This window comes from Sabethes cyaneus, chromosome 3 (genome assembly GCF_943734655.1).
Source record: "Sabethes cyaneus chromosome 3, idSabCyanKW18_F2, whole genome shotgun sequence".
NCBI classification, from domain to species: Eukaryota; Metazoa; Arthropoda; class Insecta; order Diptera; family Culicidae; genus Sabethes; species Sabethes cyaneus.
In genome coordinates this window covers 60,772,185-60,788,351 of record NC_071355.1, presented here as the reverse complement: position 1 = coordinate 60,788,351, position 16,167 = coordinate 60,772,185, and positions in this window count along the sequence as shown.

Sequence of the window (16,167 nt, the reverse complement as noted above, 5' to 3'; positions counted from 1 at the left end):
TGTCTGTCTGTCTGTCTGTCTGTCTGTCTGTCTGTCTGTCTGTCTGTCTGTCTGTCTGTCTGTCTGTCTGTCTGTCTGTCTGTCTGTCTGTCTGTCTGTCTGTCTGTCTGTCTGTCTGTCTGTCTGTCTGTCTGTCTGTCTGTCTGTCTGTCTGTCTGTCTGTCTGTCTGTCTGTCTGTCTGTCTGTCTGTCTGTCTGTCTGTCTGTCTGTCTGTCTGTCTGTCTGTCTGTCTGTCTGTCTGTCTGTCTGTCTGTCTGTCTGTCTGTCTGTCTGTCTGTCTGTCTGTCTGTCTGTCTGTCTGTCTGTCTGTCTGTCTGTCTGTCTGTCTGTCTGTCTGTCTGTCTGTCTGTCTGTCTGTCTGTCTGTCTGTCTGTCTGTCTGTCTGTCTGTCTGTCTGTCTGTCTGTCTGTCTGTCTGTCTGTCTGTCTGTCTGTCTGTCTGTCTGTCTGTCTGTCTGTCTGTCTGTCTGTCTGTCTGTCTGTCTGTCTGTCTGTCTGTCTGTCTGTCTGTCTGTCTGTCTGTCTGTCTGTCTGTCTGTCTGTCTGTCTGTCTGTCTGTCTGTCTGTCTGTCTGTCTGTCTGTCTGTCTGTCTGTCTGTCTGTCTGTCTGTCTGTCTGTCTGTCTGTCTGTCTGTCTGTCTGTCTGTCTGTCTGTCTGTCTGTCTGTCTGTCTGTCTGTCTGTCTGTCTGTCTGTCTGTCTGTCTGTCTGTCTGTCTGTCTGTCTGTCTGTCTGTCTGTCTGTCTGTCTGTCTGTCTGTCTGTCTGTCTGTCTGTCTGTCTGTCTGTCTGTCTGTCTGTCTGTCTGTCTGTCTGTCTGTCTGTCTGTCTGTCTGTCTGTCTGTCTGTCTGTCTGTCTGTCTGTCTGTCTGTCTGTCTGTCTGTCTGTCTGTCTGTCTGTCTGTCTGTCTGTCTGTCTGTCTGTCTGTCTGTCTGTCTGTCTGTCTGTCTGTCTGTCTGTCTGTCTGTCTGTCTGTCTGTCTGTCTGTCTGTCTGTCTGTCTGTCTGTCTGTCTGTCTGTCTGTCTGTCTGTCTGTCTGTCTGTCTGTCTGTCTGTCTGTCTGTCTGTCTGTCTGTCTGTCTGTCTGTCTGTCTGTCTGTCTGTCTGTCTGTCTGTCTGTCTGTCTGTCTGTCTGTCTGTCTGTCTGTCTGTCTGTCTGTCTGTCTGTCTGTCTGTCTGTCTGTCTGTCTGTCTGTCTGTCTGTCTGTCTGTCTGTCTGTCTGTCTGTCTGTCTGTCTGTCTGTCTGTCTGTCTGTCTGTCTGTCTGTCTGTCTGTCTGTCTGTCTGTCTGTCTGTCTGTCTGTCTGTCTGTCTGTCTGTCTGTCTGTCTGTCTGTCTGTCTGTCTGTCTGTCTGTCTGTCTGTCTGTCTGTCTGTCTGTCTGTCTGTCTGTCTGTCTGTCTGTCTGTCTGTCTGTCTGTCTGTCTGTCTGTCTGTCTGTCTGTCTGTCTGTCTGTCTGTCTGTCTGTCTGTCTGTCTGTCTGTCTGTCTGTCTGTCTGTCTGTCTGTCTGTCTGTCTGTCTGTCTGTCTGTCTGTCTGTCTGTCTGTCTGTCTGTCTGTCTGTCTGTCTGTCTGTCTGTCTGTCTGTCTGTCTGTCTGTCTGTCTGTCTGTCTGTCTGTCTGTCTGTCTGTCTGTCTGTCTGTCTGTCTGTCTGTCTGTCTGTCTGTCTGTCTGTCTGTCTGTCTGTCTGTCTGTCTGTCTGTCTGTCTGTCTGTCTGTCTGTCTGTCTGTCTGTCTGTCTGTCTGTCTGTCTGTCTGTCTGTCTGTCTGTCTGTCTGTCTGTCTGTCTGTCTGTCTGTCTGTCTGTCTGTCTGTCTGTCTGTCTGTCTGTCTGTCTGTCTGTCTGTCTGTCTGTCTGTCTGTCTGTCTGTCTGTCTGTCTGTCTGTCTGTCTGTCTGTCTGTCTGTCTGTCTGTCTGTCTGTCTGTCTGTCTGTCTGTCTGTCTGTCTGTCTGTCTGTCTGTCTGTCTGTCTGTCTGTCTGTCTGTCTGTCTGTCTGTCTGTCTGTCTGTCTGTCTGTCTGTCTGTCTGTCTGTCTGTCTGTCTGTCTGTCTGTCTGTCTGTCTGTCTGTCTGTCTGTCTGTCTGTCTGTCTGTCTGTCTGTCTGTCTGTCTGTCTGTCTGTCTGTCTGTCTGTCTGTCTGTCTGTCTGTCTGTCTGTCTGTCTGTCTGTCTGTCTGTCTGTCTGTCTGTCTGTCTGTCTGTCTGTCTGTCTGTCTGTCTGTCTGTCTGTCTGTCTGTCCTGTGTTCCTTATAGAATCAAAAACTACTGAACCAATCGGCGTGAAAATTTGCATGTAGAGGTTTTTGGGGCCAGGAAAGGTTTTAGTGATGGTTAGAGACCCCTCCCCCCACTAAGAGGGGGGGCTCCCATACAAATGAAACACAAATTTCTGCATAACTCGAGAACTAATCAAGCAAATAGAACCAAATTTGGCATGTGGGTGTTTTCGGTGACAAGAATTTATTCTATGGTAAATTGAGACTCCTCCCTCTTTATAAGGGGAATTATAACTCCTCTCCCCTTTAAGAGGGGGGGCTTCCATACAAATTTCCTCATACCTCGAGAACTAATCAAGCAAATGGAACCAAATTTGGCATGTGAAGGTTTTCGAGGGCAGGAAAATTTTCTACGGTGAATTAGGACCCCTCCCCACTCTAAGAGGGGGGGCTCCTGTACAAATGAAATACAAATTTCCTCCTAACTCGAGAACTAATCAAGCAAATAGAACAACATTTGGCATGTGGGTGTTTTTTTTGGTGACAAGAATTTATTCTATGGTGAATTGAGACCCCTCCCCTCTTTATAAGAGGAATTATAACTCCTCTCCCCTTTAAGAGGGGGGGCTTCCATACAAATTTCCTCATAACTCGAGAACTAATCAAGCAAATGGAACCAAATTTGGCATGTGAAGGTTTTCGAGAGCAAGAAAATTTTCTATGGTGAATTAGGACCCCTCCTCACTTTAAGAGGAGGGGCTCCTGTACAAATGAAATACAAATTTCCTCATAACTCGAGAACTAATCAAGCGAATTGAACCAAATTTGGCATATGTGTGTTTTTGGAGACAATTTTTTTTTCAATGATGAATTGGGACCCCTCCCCACTTTAGGAGGGGGGGTCCTATACAAACGAAATACAAATTTCCTCTTAACTCGAGAACTAATCAAGCAAATGGAACCAAATTTGGCATGTGAAGGTTTTCGAGAGCAAGAAAATTTTCTATGGTGAATTAGGACCCCTCCCCACTTTAAGAGGAGGGGCTCCTGTACAAATGAAATACAAATTTCCTCATAACTCGAGAACTAATCAAGCGAATTGAACCAAATTTGGCATATGTGTGTTTTTGGAGACAATTTTTTTTTCAATGATGAATTGGGACCCCTCCCCACTTTAGGAGGGGGGGTCCTATACAAACGAAATACAAATTTCCCCATAACTCGAGAACTAATCAAGCAAATAGAACCAAATTCGGCATGTGGAGGTTTTTGGAGGCAAAAATATTTTCTACGGTGAATTAGGATCCTTCCACACTTCAAGAGGGGGGGCTTCTACACAAATGAAATACAAATTTCCTCATAATTCGAGAACTAATCAAGCAAATGGAACCATATTTGGCATGTGGGTGTTTTTGGAGGCAACCATTTTTCCCATTATGAATTAGGACTTCTTACCTTTTTAGGAGGGGGGGCTCCCATTCAAACGAAATACAAATTTGCTCATAACTTTAGAACTAATCAAGCAAATGGAACCAAATTTGGCATGTGAGAGTTTTAGATGGCAGAATTTTTTTTCTGTGGTGTATTACGACCCCTTTCCCTTTTAAGAGGGTGGGCTCCCATACAAATGAAATACAAATTTCCTTATAATTTGAGTACTAATCAAGCAAATGGAACCAAATTTAGCATGTAGGAGATTTTTGAGTCTTGAATTTATTTTATGATAGTTAGAGACCTCTCACCCCTGTGGTAGGGGGATATGGACTCACATACAAATAAAACAGAAATTTTTGCGAAACTCAAAAACTAATCCAACTCGAGAAATTCGAGACTCTTCCATAAAACATTAATCAATAACAAGACCACAAAAACTATCTATAGTAACACTAGATCATTCAGGACGAGCCGGTCGCGAGTGTTGCCGGTGACCCGCCGTCGGAAGCGCCGCCCACTGGGGGGCTTGCAAAACTCGAGATAGTGACAAAGATCATCCGAGATTCATGATTTATGTACAACACAGGTTAATTTGTGGCAATACGAAGTTTGTCGGGTCAGCTAGTACTTATATAAAGAAAAATGCGCAGAATTAGGAGCTGCGCAGAATAAGTAGCGGTCACGGTACCCTGGTTTTGCGTTTTACCCTTTTCTTTTGTCCGTTTTTCTTTTATTCTTATTTTTCTGCCCCATTTTCCCATCCCATTTACATATTGTCCTATCTTTCTCTTCTTACAACGCATTTGACGTCTTTTTCCAGTTCTATTCATATCCTCTATCGGTTTTTCTCTCTCTATCTCTCTCCCTCTCTCTCTATCTCTCTCTCTCTCTCTTGCTTTTCTTCCTTTCGTTTTTTGTTCTTTTGTTTTTTGTTCTGCTTTTCCTCTTTTTCTTGTCTGTTTTTCCGCCATTTATATTTCGTTTTTTTTGTCACATATTTCCTCTAATTGTCTAGGTTTTATTTTTTTATTTTTAGTCTGTCCCATATTACACCCTTTTCAGTCCTGATTTTTGCATTTGATTTACTTTTTTCTGTTCCATTTTCCTCTTTTTTCTTCCATTTTTCCACATTTTCTAAACTCCTCTTATTTTCCTGAAATGCTTATCAACTTCGGGAGCAAATACTTCAAGCAATGCTATTGGTTTCAAAGTTTCTGGTTTTAGCTGTCAGGTATTGTGAGCTAGTTTGCAAAGTGTGAATATCTACGTCTTCATTATAATCGCCAAGAATTTGACATTGTTTCGCAATAATTAGACCATTGTAAATTATTTTTAAACTTTCGGTGACCCCCCCCCCCCCCTAAAGTTGGGAACAAAACAATAAGGCCATTTCAAAAGTTTTTGTCACCCCCCCCCCTTGGAAATTGGCTTGAAAAATCGGGGGGCAAAAAAATAATGTGTAGGGTATGAAGTAATTTTTTTTCATAAAATCAATTGTCTGTGGGTTCTACAGCCTGAAAAACTCGAAAAATGAGTGTACAAGTTGAGTTAAAGCTTCTAGCACGAAACAAAAACGAAAATTCGAACAACGAAATTTCCGAAAATCGGCCGAAAAATTTTTCTTTCGTTTTTGTCTTTTTTTGTAGATTTTTGCATGGAAAATAATAACGTATGTTTTAAAAGCAAGAATAGATTTGGTTTTCACGTTTAAACTTAATAAAAATGCCTAAAATCAATATTTTTTTTTTGCTCGATTACAAAAATCTCATTGTTTTTTTCGCCCCCCTTCAGTGGCCCAACACCGGAAGGACAAAAACTTTATAAAATATTTGTAATGGCCTAATTTATTGGACATGAGTCAAATTTTTTTGAATAAAATCAATTATCTGCGGAATTTACAGCCCAAAGAACTCCAAAAACGAGTGTACGGAGTGTTAAGATGAGTTTAATAACTGATTTTGTTATCATATCTTATTTTGACCTTAAAATGACATTCGAAATATTTCATAATTTTTTTTAATGATTAAAGAAATTTTTGGATTATAAATATTTTATAAAATGATTTTTTAATATCTCAAATGCTACTACATTTGTTATTCAATACCCTAAGAATACTAAAATATGTTAGTCTAAACTTTGAATACGGCCATGTTATTGCTTTGTTATTCAAATAATACAAGTAGTTATTCTTTTGCCCTTAAAGGAGCAAAATTTTGATATTATTTTTTGCTATTTTACCAACTATGTCAGCCAAAATAAGACCAAATTTTGATATGAGATATTATATTTCCATAACACATTTTGATATTATTTAGCTCTTCGCTCCGGCATTTTCCGAAACCGTGATAATTACTCAGTTTTAGATCTGAGCCAGTAGTTTTGAATAGTAGTTTTGAATAGTATTGTAATTTACATTAATATTTGACTCAGGACTATTATTCCTTCTTTTTGTTATTGGTCAATTTTCAAAGTTTTGAATCAGCAGAAGTCGCACAATGAGAATGTCACGCTACTGCCAAACACCATTCAATAGGACACCGCATGAACCGTTGCTTTTCAAGAGATGGCGCTTTTCTAGTGGCAGTAAAATCGAAATTTCTCACTTATCTATGTTTATCTACCTGAAAACAACCAATATTCACATTTTATTGGTGTAGAGTTACTCTGTTGTGCCTAATTTTTATAACTTCTGTCTAATTTTGATATAAAACAAAGTTTTCCTATACCTCTCCATAGCATCTTACTACCATTCTTCCGAAAGTCCGGGAAAATGATTTTGATACCGCACGAGAGCCGGGATCAGAATATGTTTACGACATTTCAATTCGAAGAAATCAATATTCGCAACATGAACGCGATAAATAAAAACAATGTTTACCAACTATTTATTGGTTCAGGTGTCAAACGTTTTATTGTGATTAGCGATAAGCACAAAAGAAACTGAGATGCATGAGAGAGTAATGTTGCTGCGCTGCGTAAATTTATTGTCGCGCAAAATTGAGCTGTTTCCGAAATGTACAATATGCATTACGAAGTACCGACATCTGTCGTATTCAACAGGGAAACATTGATAGTTTCAAGCATACTCTCACACATGGCGCATGATGACACACTAGCGCCAACTTCTTTACGCTTTACGCCATGCTATGAGAATAAACAGTCTGTTTAGTCGCATAAACTAGCGTATGCATTTTTTGAATACAATAAACGAGAGATGAATCTCGAAACCCCATCGGCCCTCTTTCGACTAATAATCTCTACTGAATTGACAGATTATTTGATTGAAAAACTATACAGTTAAGATTACATGTCCTTAAACATTTTTCCCGAAAAAATGCGTTTTCTCAACAATGATGGTGTTGGTCGTTACGTCAACTATGCATCCATGGGCAGTAACGGAGTTAGTTTTTAATTTGAGCAACTGGCAACCCTAAATGTGCCCTGTTCTTTGTTATTGTTTCAATAGTTTCATTTAGTTGGCAGTTGTAAAAGCAGCGAATATTTCATTCTCCGACCAAATTTCTATCAGAATCGTTGGGAAAACGAAATGTGAAACAGATTAAACACGCCAGATCAGTAAAAACAAATCAAGTTTAAGTACATTGTCTTCAAATGCAAATGATAGGGTATTGTATATGTTTTGGCCAGGACGTTACGCGGTATATGTTATTGGCCACCTACGGCAAAATCAAATGGAAGTGGTCAATAACATATACACTTAACGCTCTGGCCAAAATACATACGCATACCGTTACGAGCCGCTTATTTAAATTTTATTTTTCCTTAACTTCACGAGCCAAAAGCGATAGCTTTGTAAGGAAAGGTCCTAGAGATTTACAACCTTCTGTAAAAACATATGTTTTGAGTCTTTCAATAATCGCCTAGAACCATGTACTCTTGTAAAATGTAACCAACGTACGCTAAATACGAAAAACTTATTTTTAAAGAATTTCCAAAGAAAACGCTCTATAGCTCTGCACTCGATAGAGATAGAAATGTAATTTTTTTAGCAAAATTGTTTAACTTTATATTTTCTATAACTTTTCCGAAGAAATTATGTGTCTATCTACGAACACAAAAAAATGGACGTGTATCGAGCCTTTAGCGAACGCGAAACACATAAAACGTATGCTTGCCGTACTCTCATTTGGGTAGTTGGGGACAAGCGGAATCCATACAAGTTTAAAGTTCTCGACTTAAGCTTTAAGATGAAGCACTGATTTTATAAATCCACTTGCCCCATTTTACCCCATAGGCTCGTGAAGCTATGGAAATTTAATTTTTTTTTTAATTTATTTCCTGGTCTTCGATTATATCGTACAGACAGTTCTTAATGTAAACTTATTCTATTTTTAAAAGTTGTTCTAGTTACATTAAACTCATAACAGTCAGATACACTATTAAATTCGCGGGAACACACATCAATCGGGTTATTTCGGGCGAAAAGAGTACGGTGTAAAGGAAGCCGGAAGAAATCCGCTCGACGGGTAAGCCTAGGAGGTACGTTGAACCGAATTTGACCTAGTAGCTCCGGGCTATCCACGTTATTTTCCAGAAGATCGTAGATAAATAATCGTTGCAACATACTTCTCCTATTTGTCAGAGTGGGTAGACGTATAAGCACGCATCTGTTTTCGTACGGAGGTAGACGAACAGGATCATCCCAGGGTAACCTGCGCAGAGCGTACCGAACGAATTGACGCTGGATTCGTTCTATCCGGTTGATTTGAACAGCATAATAAGGTGCCCACACAAGCACCTCGTATTCAAGAATACTGCGCACGATTGAACAGTAAAGCGATTTCAGACAGTAGATATCGTTGAACTGCTGCGTATTCCTTTTGATGAAGCCTAGCATAGCATCAGTAGTAACGGCAATGTGTTGAGCAAAACATAATTTACTGTCCAAGAGGATGCCCAAGTCTTTCACAGTTTCGACACGGTTGATGCTGTCCATTTCCATCGTGTAGTCAAATGATATGACATTCCTACTCCTACAGAATGAAATAATGTTGCATTTCTGCACGTTCACGTCCATTCCATTAAGCATACACCAACTTAGCAGGGAATCGATGTCGGATTGTAAAGCACAGCAGTCAACTCTTGATGCTACTACACGAAAGAACTTCAGGTCATCTGCGTACATATACTTGGAAGATTTTATGATGCTACACAAATCATTTACAAAAAGGATAAACAGCAATGGGCCAAGGTGACTTCCTTGGGGCAGACCGGATTGAATCTCAAATGGCTGCGAACTAGTTCCATCTATACGTACAAACGCACTGCGATCGGTAAGATACGACAGTATCCACCGTGTTAGCCACTCAGGAAATCCCATCCTTTCTAGCTTCGATACCAACAGAAAATGTGGCACCCTGTCGAACGCTTTAGCAAAATCGACATAAACGGCATCGACTTGCTGACGCTTTTCAAGTGCGTTTGTCAGTGAAGTGACATACGCCATCAAGTTTGTAATCGTAGAACGTTTTTTCACAAACCCATGCTGCCATTCCGAAATGATATGATGAACCTTCCGGTAAAGCGAATCGTGGATAAGACTTTCGAAAACCTTCGGTAAGCAGCTCAGAATGGAAATACCACGGTAGTTGGTGACGTCATGGGTACTTCCTGCTTTATGGACGGGCGTAATTGCGGCAGTCTTCCACGCACTCGGAAAAATTCCCTCCGCCATGGATAAATTAAAAATGATCCTCGCTGGAATCGCAAGCGTCGTAGCACAATTTCTGAAGAGGAGTGGTGGCAGTTTGTCAGGACCGAAAACTTGAATAAGCGATAACTCAGCAAGTAAAGGTCCAAGAAATTTGCAGTCTTCTACAAAAACGTGTATTTTGAGAGCTTCGATAATTGCCAAGAACATTGTATTCTTGTTTAAGAAGTTTTAAAGAATATGCCTTGTAGTTCAGCACTCGTAAAGATATAAATTTTATTTCTTCAGCTCTTTTGGACCACTGTTTCTATAGAGTCAGTAGAATCGTTGCACTAGCCCGGCAATTGTCCTGTACTCTAATAGCCGGCTGTAAAGTCTGTCGATAAAGGAGGGTCAAGTACTAACGGACGTTCATACCCATGGCTTTGCTTTTCTGTAGCCATCTGATCTGATAATATCTGCCTCTCCCAGCAATTTGTAAATCTATTATCGTAACGGAAATTACCATAAGGCAAGAAACAAAACCCCATTTGCTTTATTTGGGTCACCTCCCACTCTCTCCTTATTTGGGAACTTCCTCTTTTGGTCAAGCCCCGGGTGACGATTGCCTTATGCCAAGGAACATGTATACTAAGTTTGATGAAGAACCGTCCAAGCGTTCAGGAGCTATGATGGTGCAAAACATACATTCACTACACGGAAAGAAATTTGATTCCGATGCCATGAATGAAATCATAAAATCATGAAATGTGAGTTCATGTCAAATCAAGACTGGACTGCCATATCAGACAGATCAAAATCATGAATAATAGTTCATGATTTTGCGTTGTATTGTACTGCATGAAGCTCGTGATCATGATTTTTATTCATGGTGTATTTTCATAAATCATGAGCTAGAAACCGGGAATCATGAGTCATTTTGCTCGTTTTGGAGATCAAATTTCTACCCGTGTATTATAGAGTAAGGAGGGGTAAAAGTGCGAAGCGGGTAAAAGTACGATTCAATGATTTATCGGTGCAGATTCCGAGTAAATTTTCTACATTGGCATGGATGGGTGACTACTTTGACAGCTTGAATCTACCGTAAACTTTGGTTGCTTACGAAGCATAGTTGCTGAGTTATGTGCAAATGTTATTTTAGGGTGGTATTGATGTAATTTTTCGTTATACGGCAAATACGATATCAACAGGAGGATATTACTTGTTGAAAATTTGTAGCATCGTTTTACATCACTCACATATTTGTTTTGAAAATACGGTGAAAAGAATTTACAAAATATATTCGCTTTTCCGTAATTTAATCTAACCCCGTCAAGCGCCTAGCGGGGTAAAAGTTCGATTCACGGACGGGGCAAAAGTGCGCTTCATGGACGAGGCAAAAATGTATAGCTAATTATATACAGCTTTAGGCACTATATTACAGATACTAGAAATAAAAGATCTGCAGAAAAATGTGTGCTCTACAGATGTTGGCCAAAGAAAAACAATGTGTTTCCGCTGATGAAACAAAAAACAAACGTTTGGAAAAGTTTCGATCTAACGGAGGCTGCAATACACCAGCGCAAAATAGGAAAGGTGCAAATTGAGAATATTCCTTACCGAAACATAACGCAGATTAAAGATAATATGGTTTTGTTAGCCACTGCTGGGCTAATTTCATGGATTCTAGCTTCGAAATTTTGCCCCGCGGTATTCGCACTTTTGCCCCGCTAGTGGGGTAATTGTGCGAATCTGCATTTGATCAGAAGAGAGAAAAATTTATTTATCAAAACACTATTACCGCAGATGATTTATAGTTGAATGTGAAGACATTGAGTTACTGCATCACTATAAAATATATTATGTTGTCGTCCTTCTTCATATCTCACGAAAATTGATGACAACTTCAAACATCGCACTTTTACCCCGCTCTACTCTATATTTAGAAATTTTGGACCATCCCTCTTGCCATAGGCCACCTCTCTTTTGTCTTTTAGCCAATTGATCATCTGTTTTCGTTTCGAAAATTCTCATTAGCTACTGATGAGCTAGTGACATTTTAGCACCGCAAATACAAAAGATACAGCAAAACTTGATTCAGCGAAATTTTAGATAACAACAAGTTCTACAAATGTCCCATACGTAACTTTGTCAAATTGTGCTCGGCTGAAACGGTAATGTGAAATAAATCAAAATTGAGTCAAAGTGATCGAAGCATTCTTGCCTCAAAGAATTCACCAAGAATAAAACCAATCGGGTTTCAATGGTTACTTGGGATGGTGTTACTTCCGGATTGTCGAGTTAAAATTCGATAATCTGGCCATGAATAATGAAGGCTATTTTGATTATAAAAATTGGAGTGATGAATGATACAATTTCACTATTCCTTGAAACGAATAATTTTTTTGGTTAAGTTTTCAACCAGGTAAATGTTATCTAAAACATTGCAAGAAAAAGATTGAACCTTTTTCAAAAAAGGAATTTAGAACAAAATACTTTGCACAGCCAGCAGACCAGTTAACCAAAAACCCCACGACAAATGTCGAACCCTGTCGAAGTGATTGCCGAACACACATACATATTGCCTTGAGCCACCATTACTCGGCACATTGTGCCTGTAAGTGGAAGAACCGGAGAAAAAAGTGCCCGATCAATCAAAAATCAATTTAGCTTCACAGCTAACAATAGTGAACAAATTCGGTAAACCTTTTCAGAAATGCTTTTAAGCCGATCCCATAGAGCAGTATCTGTTAGATACGGCCACGCGGCCTTTTGTATGGGGACCGTACCGTAGCGAATGGGTGATCCATTTGAAGGACAATTCAATGCGGATCAGCCTGCACACAGGTGTACTCTAGTGAAGTGGCTTCCCTCCCGATGTGTGCTGCCTAGAAATGCAACAATTTCGCTTAAGCTAGACCTGAAGCAAAAATAGTCATGTTTTGATAGGACCGTTTGGCTACTTGAAGGACCTGGGTCGTACGGTTTTGAAACGGTGCCGATTAATTGACGGTGAAAGTTGATCGGTGTTTGGCATCTTAAAAGCTCGCACGCACCACGCCTGCTCGGGGTGCTGAGCTGGAACATGATCCAGTCATTTGGAACGAAGTCGGAAATTATCACCGGATTTACATCGACTAAAGGTTTCGATTAGTTTTCGAACTGTGGCAGAACTATTCTAATTTTCAGCCAAGCGGAAATGCCCGCAGCAATTTCGCTGCCTAACGCCCAAGCGTGATTTGAATCTGTCGAGGCGATAATTGACGGGTGATAATCAGTGCGGCAGGCGAGCCGTGGAGAGTCCTAATTCTTTGTTTGTTATGGGAGTTCATTTTGACCATATTCATGCGGTGTTTGCTAATTTGGTTGCTTTTGCAGGATTACGTTGTTATTTACGCGGATAATGTACAGTCTAGGAAAATTGGATATTACATTCGTATTAATATATCAATCGAAAACAATCATAAACTTTTAGATTCATTAGCCTTCTAAAACGATTGATATTGAATGCATCATACTGTGTTGTCAATTCATAAGCTTATAACTATAAATTATTCAGCCAACCGGCAAAAGGCATTTATCTTGCCGTCAACCGAAATGACTCAACAGCAATCAGCAGACTATCACTTTCTCTGAAAGCTCAATATCGACAACCCGCTAGAACAAAGCAACCGAACCCGAGCAACATGTACCACGTACCTGGACGGATTCCCGGGGTGTTCTGATACAGGATACCGTTTTGTGTACTAATCATACCGCGGTTCCCATTATGCTTGCTCGCCTTGGAATTCCGAAACGATCAAACGGCTAAAACGACGATGAGTCGTCATCTCTGGTAGATTTGGTTACCCAATTATAACTCTGGTCGGATCGGGGTCCGAAAGCAACGCTAGAAGGTCACCGCCTGCAATGAGTGGAGGAGAAATCGGACCGAACCCGAAAAGTAAACAAAATGTCAAGAATAGAGCAATACCCGTAGGGAGGCGTATAGGGTGGGTACGGGAAATAGCCGCAAATACCGCTATTGTATCCGAACCGAACAGGATTAATACAGAGATCCTCTAGTGTCTAGCGGAGACGCTGAGCGCCGAAAAAGAAATTCCACGCGTTGTCGAAACTATGCACATGGGCCAATCAGCCGGGTGATCAATGATCGTTGTCCAAATAGAGATCATTGCTCCAATGAATTGCCTCGCTTGTTCGGTGCTGTACCAATAATCGCACCGCGCCGATGATGATGCGAGGTGAGGTCCGAAAATGAAATATTAACAAAACAGAAATTATGACAATAACAAATAACTGTTGGACGAATCGGATTGACAGTCTCGCTCGGTGCTGATTTCTAGACGGCGATAAGGGGGCCGATCTATTGAAATGTTTATGTTAGGTACGCGCGGACTTTTGGAAACAATCAATCGACCGGTCGGTCGGTCGGTGGGGGCCTGCTGAGCCGTGAGCTGCGAAGCGATTGCCGCATAGAGCACCTCGGCTCTCAGGATTCCCATCGTTAGTGGTGCAACTGGTGCTCACGGTGGGATGAGCCGAGTGGATATGTGGCCAAATTTTGGTCAACCGTCTCACCGGATGGTGGCGCTACAGTCAGTTGATTAACGTTGCCAAGATTTATAGCAGAACTGCCTGTTTGAAAAAAAATCTGAAGGAACATATTTTTCGCACCAGCAAAAAGACGTTGGTATGGCAAACAAGTTTTTTTTTGTCTCAAGCATCCTAAATACCTAGTAGAGAAAGCATTGATAGAAGGGTAAAACCCAATTACACACAAGCACGCATGAAATTCAATAAGCATATCGCTCACTCAATAGCGATTATAGCAAAGAAATGCAGTGCAGGTCATACAGCAAACACCCGGGCGATATCACAATAGATCTAACGATACTGGTCGCAGTGATGAGTCCATTAAAAAAAATCCTAAATACTTATAGAACAGGAATAAATGCTGCAAATGCAATTTCTAGAAATCTGGAAAAACGAGCCGACGAGTAGTTTACTTTGCCGTTATTGCGCGTAAAATCTATTCGAATTGAATGAATTTTTACTATTTTTTGTGCTAATGTAAGAACTGCTAAATCTATCTACTAGACAGGACACTGCTATTTGCTCTTACAATACAAAATTATCTCTTTTGCCAACCAGTTTGTCAACAGTTTTGTATCATTTGCAAATACATTGCCACACTAAGAGTCATTCACGAATTCGCTTTCGGTTTTGTGGTTTTATGCGGGTTTTCATTAATCAATTGTACTGTTAGAGTTCGTCACCGTAAATTTTATATATCGCTGTAGTCGGTGAAAATAAAACTATGATGCTTTCAGCGGACGTTTCGACTTACTATCCTTCAGTCATTGACTACGCTTTAAACATCTATTCTCACTGCGTCGTCCTCTATAACTAATACTAACTGATATAGGGCCTTTTTCTTCCCGTCGTAATAAGTAAAGCCATTCTAATTTTCATCATTTGTTGGATGGCTTTAATGAATACTCCAAAAGTTCTTGTGCTGATATGACTAAAACATACTTATCATCCGATTCGTGAACTTTGAAATCACTGAAAAGCGACTATTAAAGCATATTATTGAAATTACGCAACTGACTTTATTGCTAAAATTCGTCGTACCGTTTTAAAATCTGTCCATCAAACTTTTTCATCGTCCGAATTAAAAATCAGAACAATGTTTACGAAGCTAACGCACATGCATTTGTGTAGGACGGCATGACAAATGTTATTCTACAAAATTTCTGCAGGTCAGGCAAGTTCTCCTGGCTGTAGAATAACGAAAATGGCTTGCGTGAGCTATTTTCATTTATGAATGACGGAAATTAAAACGATTAGTCGACATTGTTTTCTTCGTCGCACGAAAAAACGCAGGAAATTTGGCTGGTAGGACTTCCTTAATGATAAAAAGCATTTAAATAGATCTCAGCTCACTTTGATTGATCGCGTATGATAGACAACTAACTAAAATATTAGGGGATAACTAGTTTTGCATTGTGTGTCATAAAAATGCTGATATTTTCAATAATTTGTGTTGGATAGGACGGGAATAGGCAATTACGACGATGTAGCAACATACCCTATATGATATATTTCATTATTCATGTTTGTCGATCCTAGAAAGTTAACTATTGTATAATAGTGTTATTTTGAAATCTACAAGGAAGTGAGTTGTTGTTGTTGTTGTTCTACCATAGCTGTACACAATTGACAGCATCATACGCTGCCTTAAAGTTGATATAAATAAGACGTGCGGACAGATTAGGGCACTGACCCACGAGCCTTTTGGTTAACAGCCGTCACGACAAAATAAGATTTGAGAGATTTCATAGATCTCGCAAGTAATCCAACTATAGTTTCTACATCCCAGGTTGTCACTTTTCTTGTAGATGGTACGGACGACTTAACCCATCAATTCTTCCGGTGGGGTTTGCTCCATCCAGAATCAGGAAATAGTGCAATACATTGCTTTAGTAAGCAACTCTACCATGCCTATAGAGATTCCGTTTTTGCTTACTGCATCTCTATGTAGCGCTATTCGAAATTCTTCACCAGTTTGTCATTGTTCGTGATCAAGCAAGATTCCTTTCACATCCCAGCATATCTTCCACTTAAGCAGTATAACATCTGCGGGATTAGTTACCCTCCTCCTAGGACTTCCGCTAAATGATAGCTTGGGACAGCTCTTCCAACTCCTCATGTTTCCGATTCTCCTGTTAGCGCTTCTTCCATCTCAAAATCATCTCTGCTTGGTCAAGTCTTTCCTTGTTCTAAAATTGAGGTATTTCTGTGAGGAATAGTTTCCTTTTACCTCCGCTGCATCTGATCATCAGCACCTCTATTCTCAGTG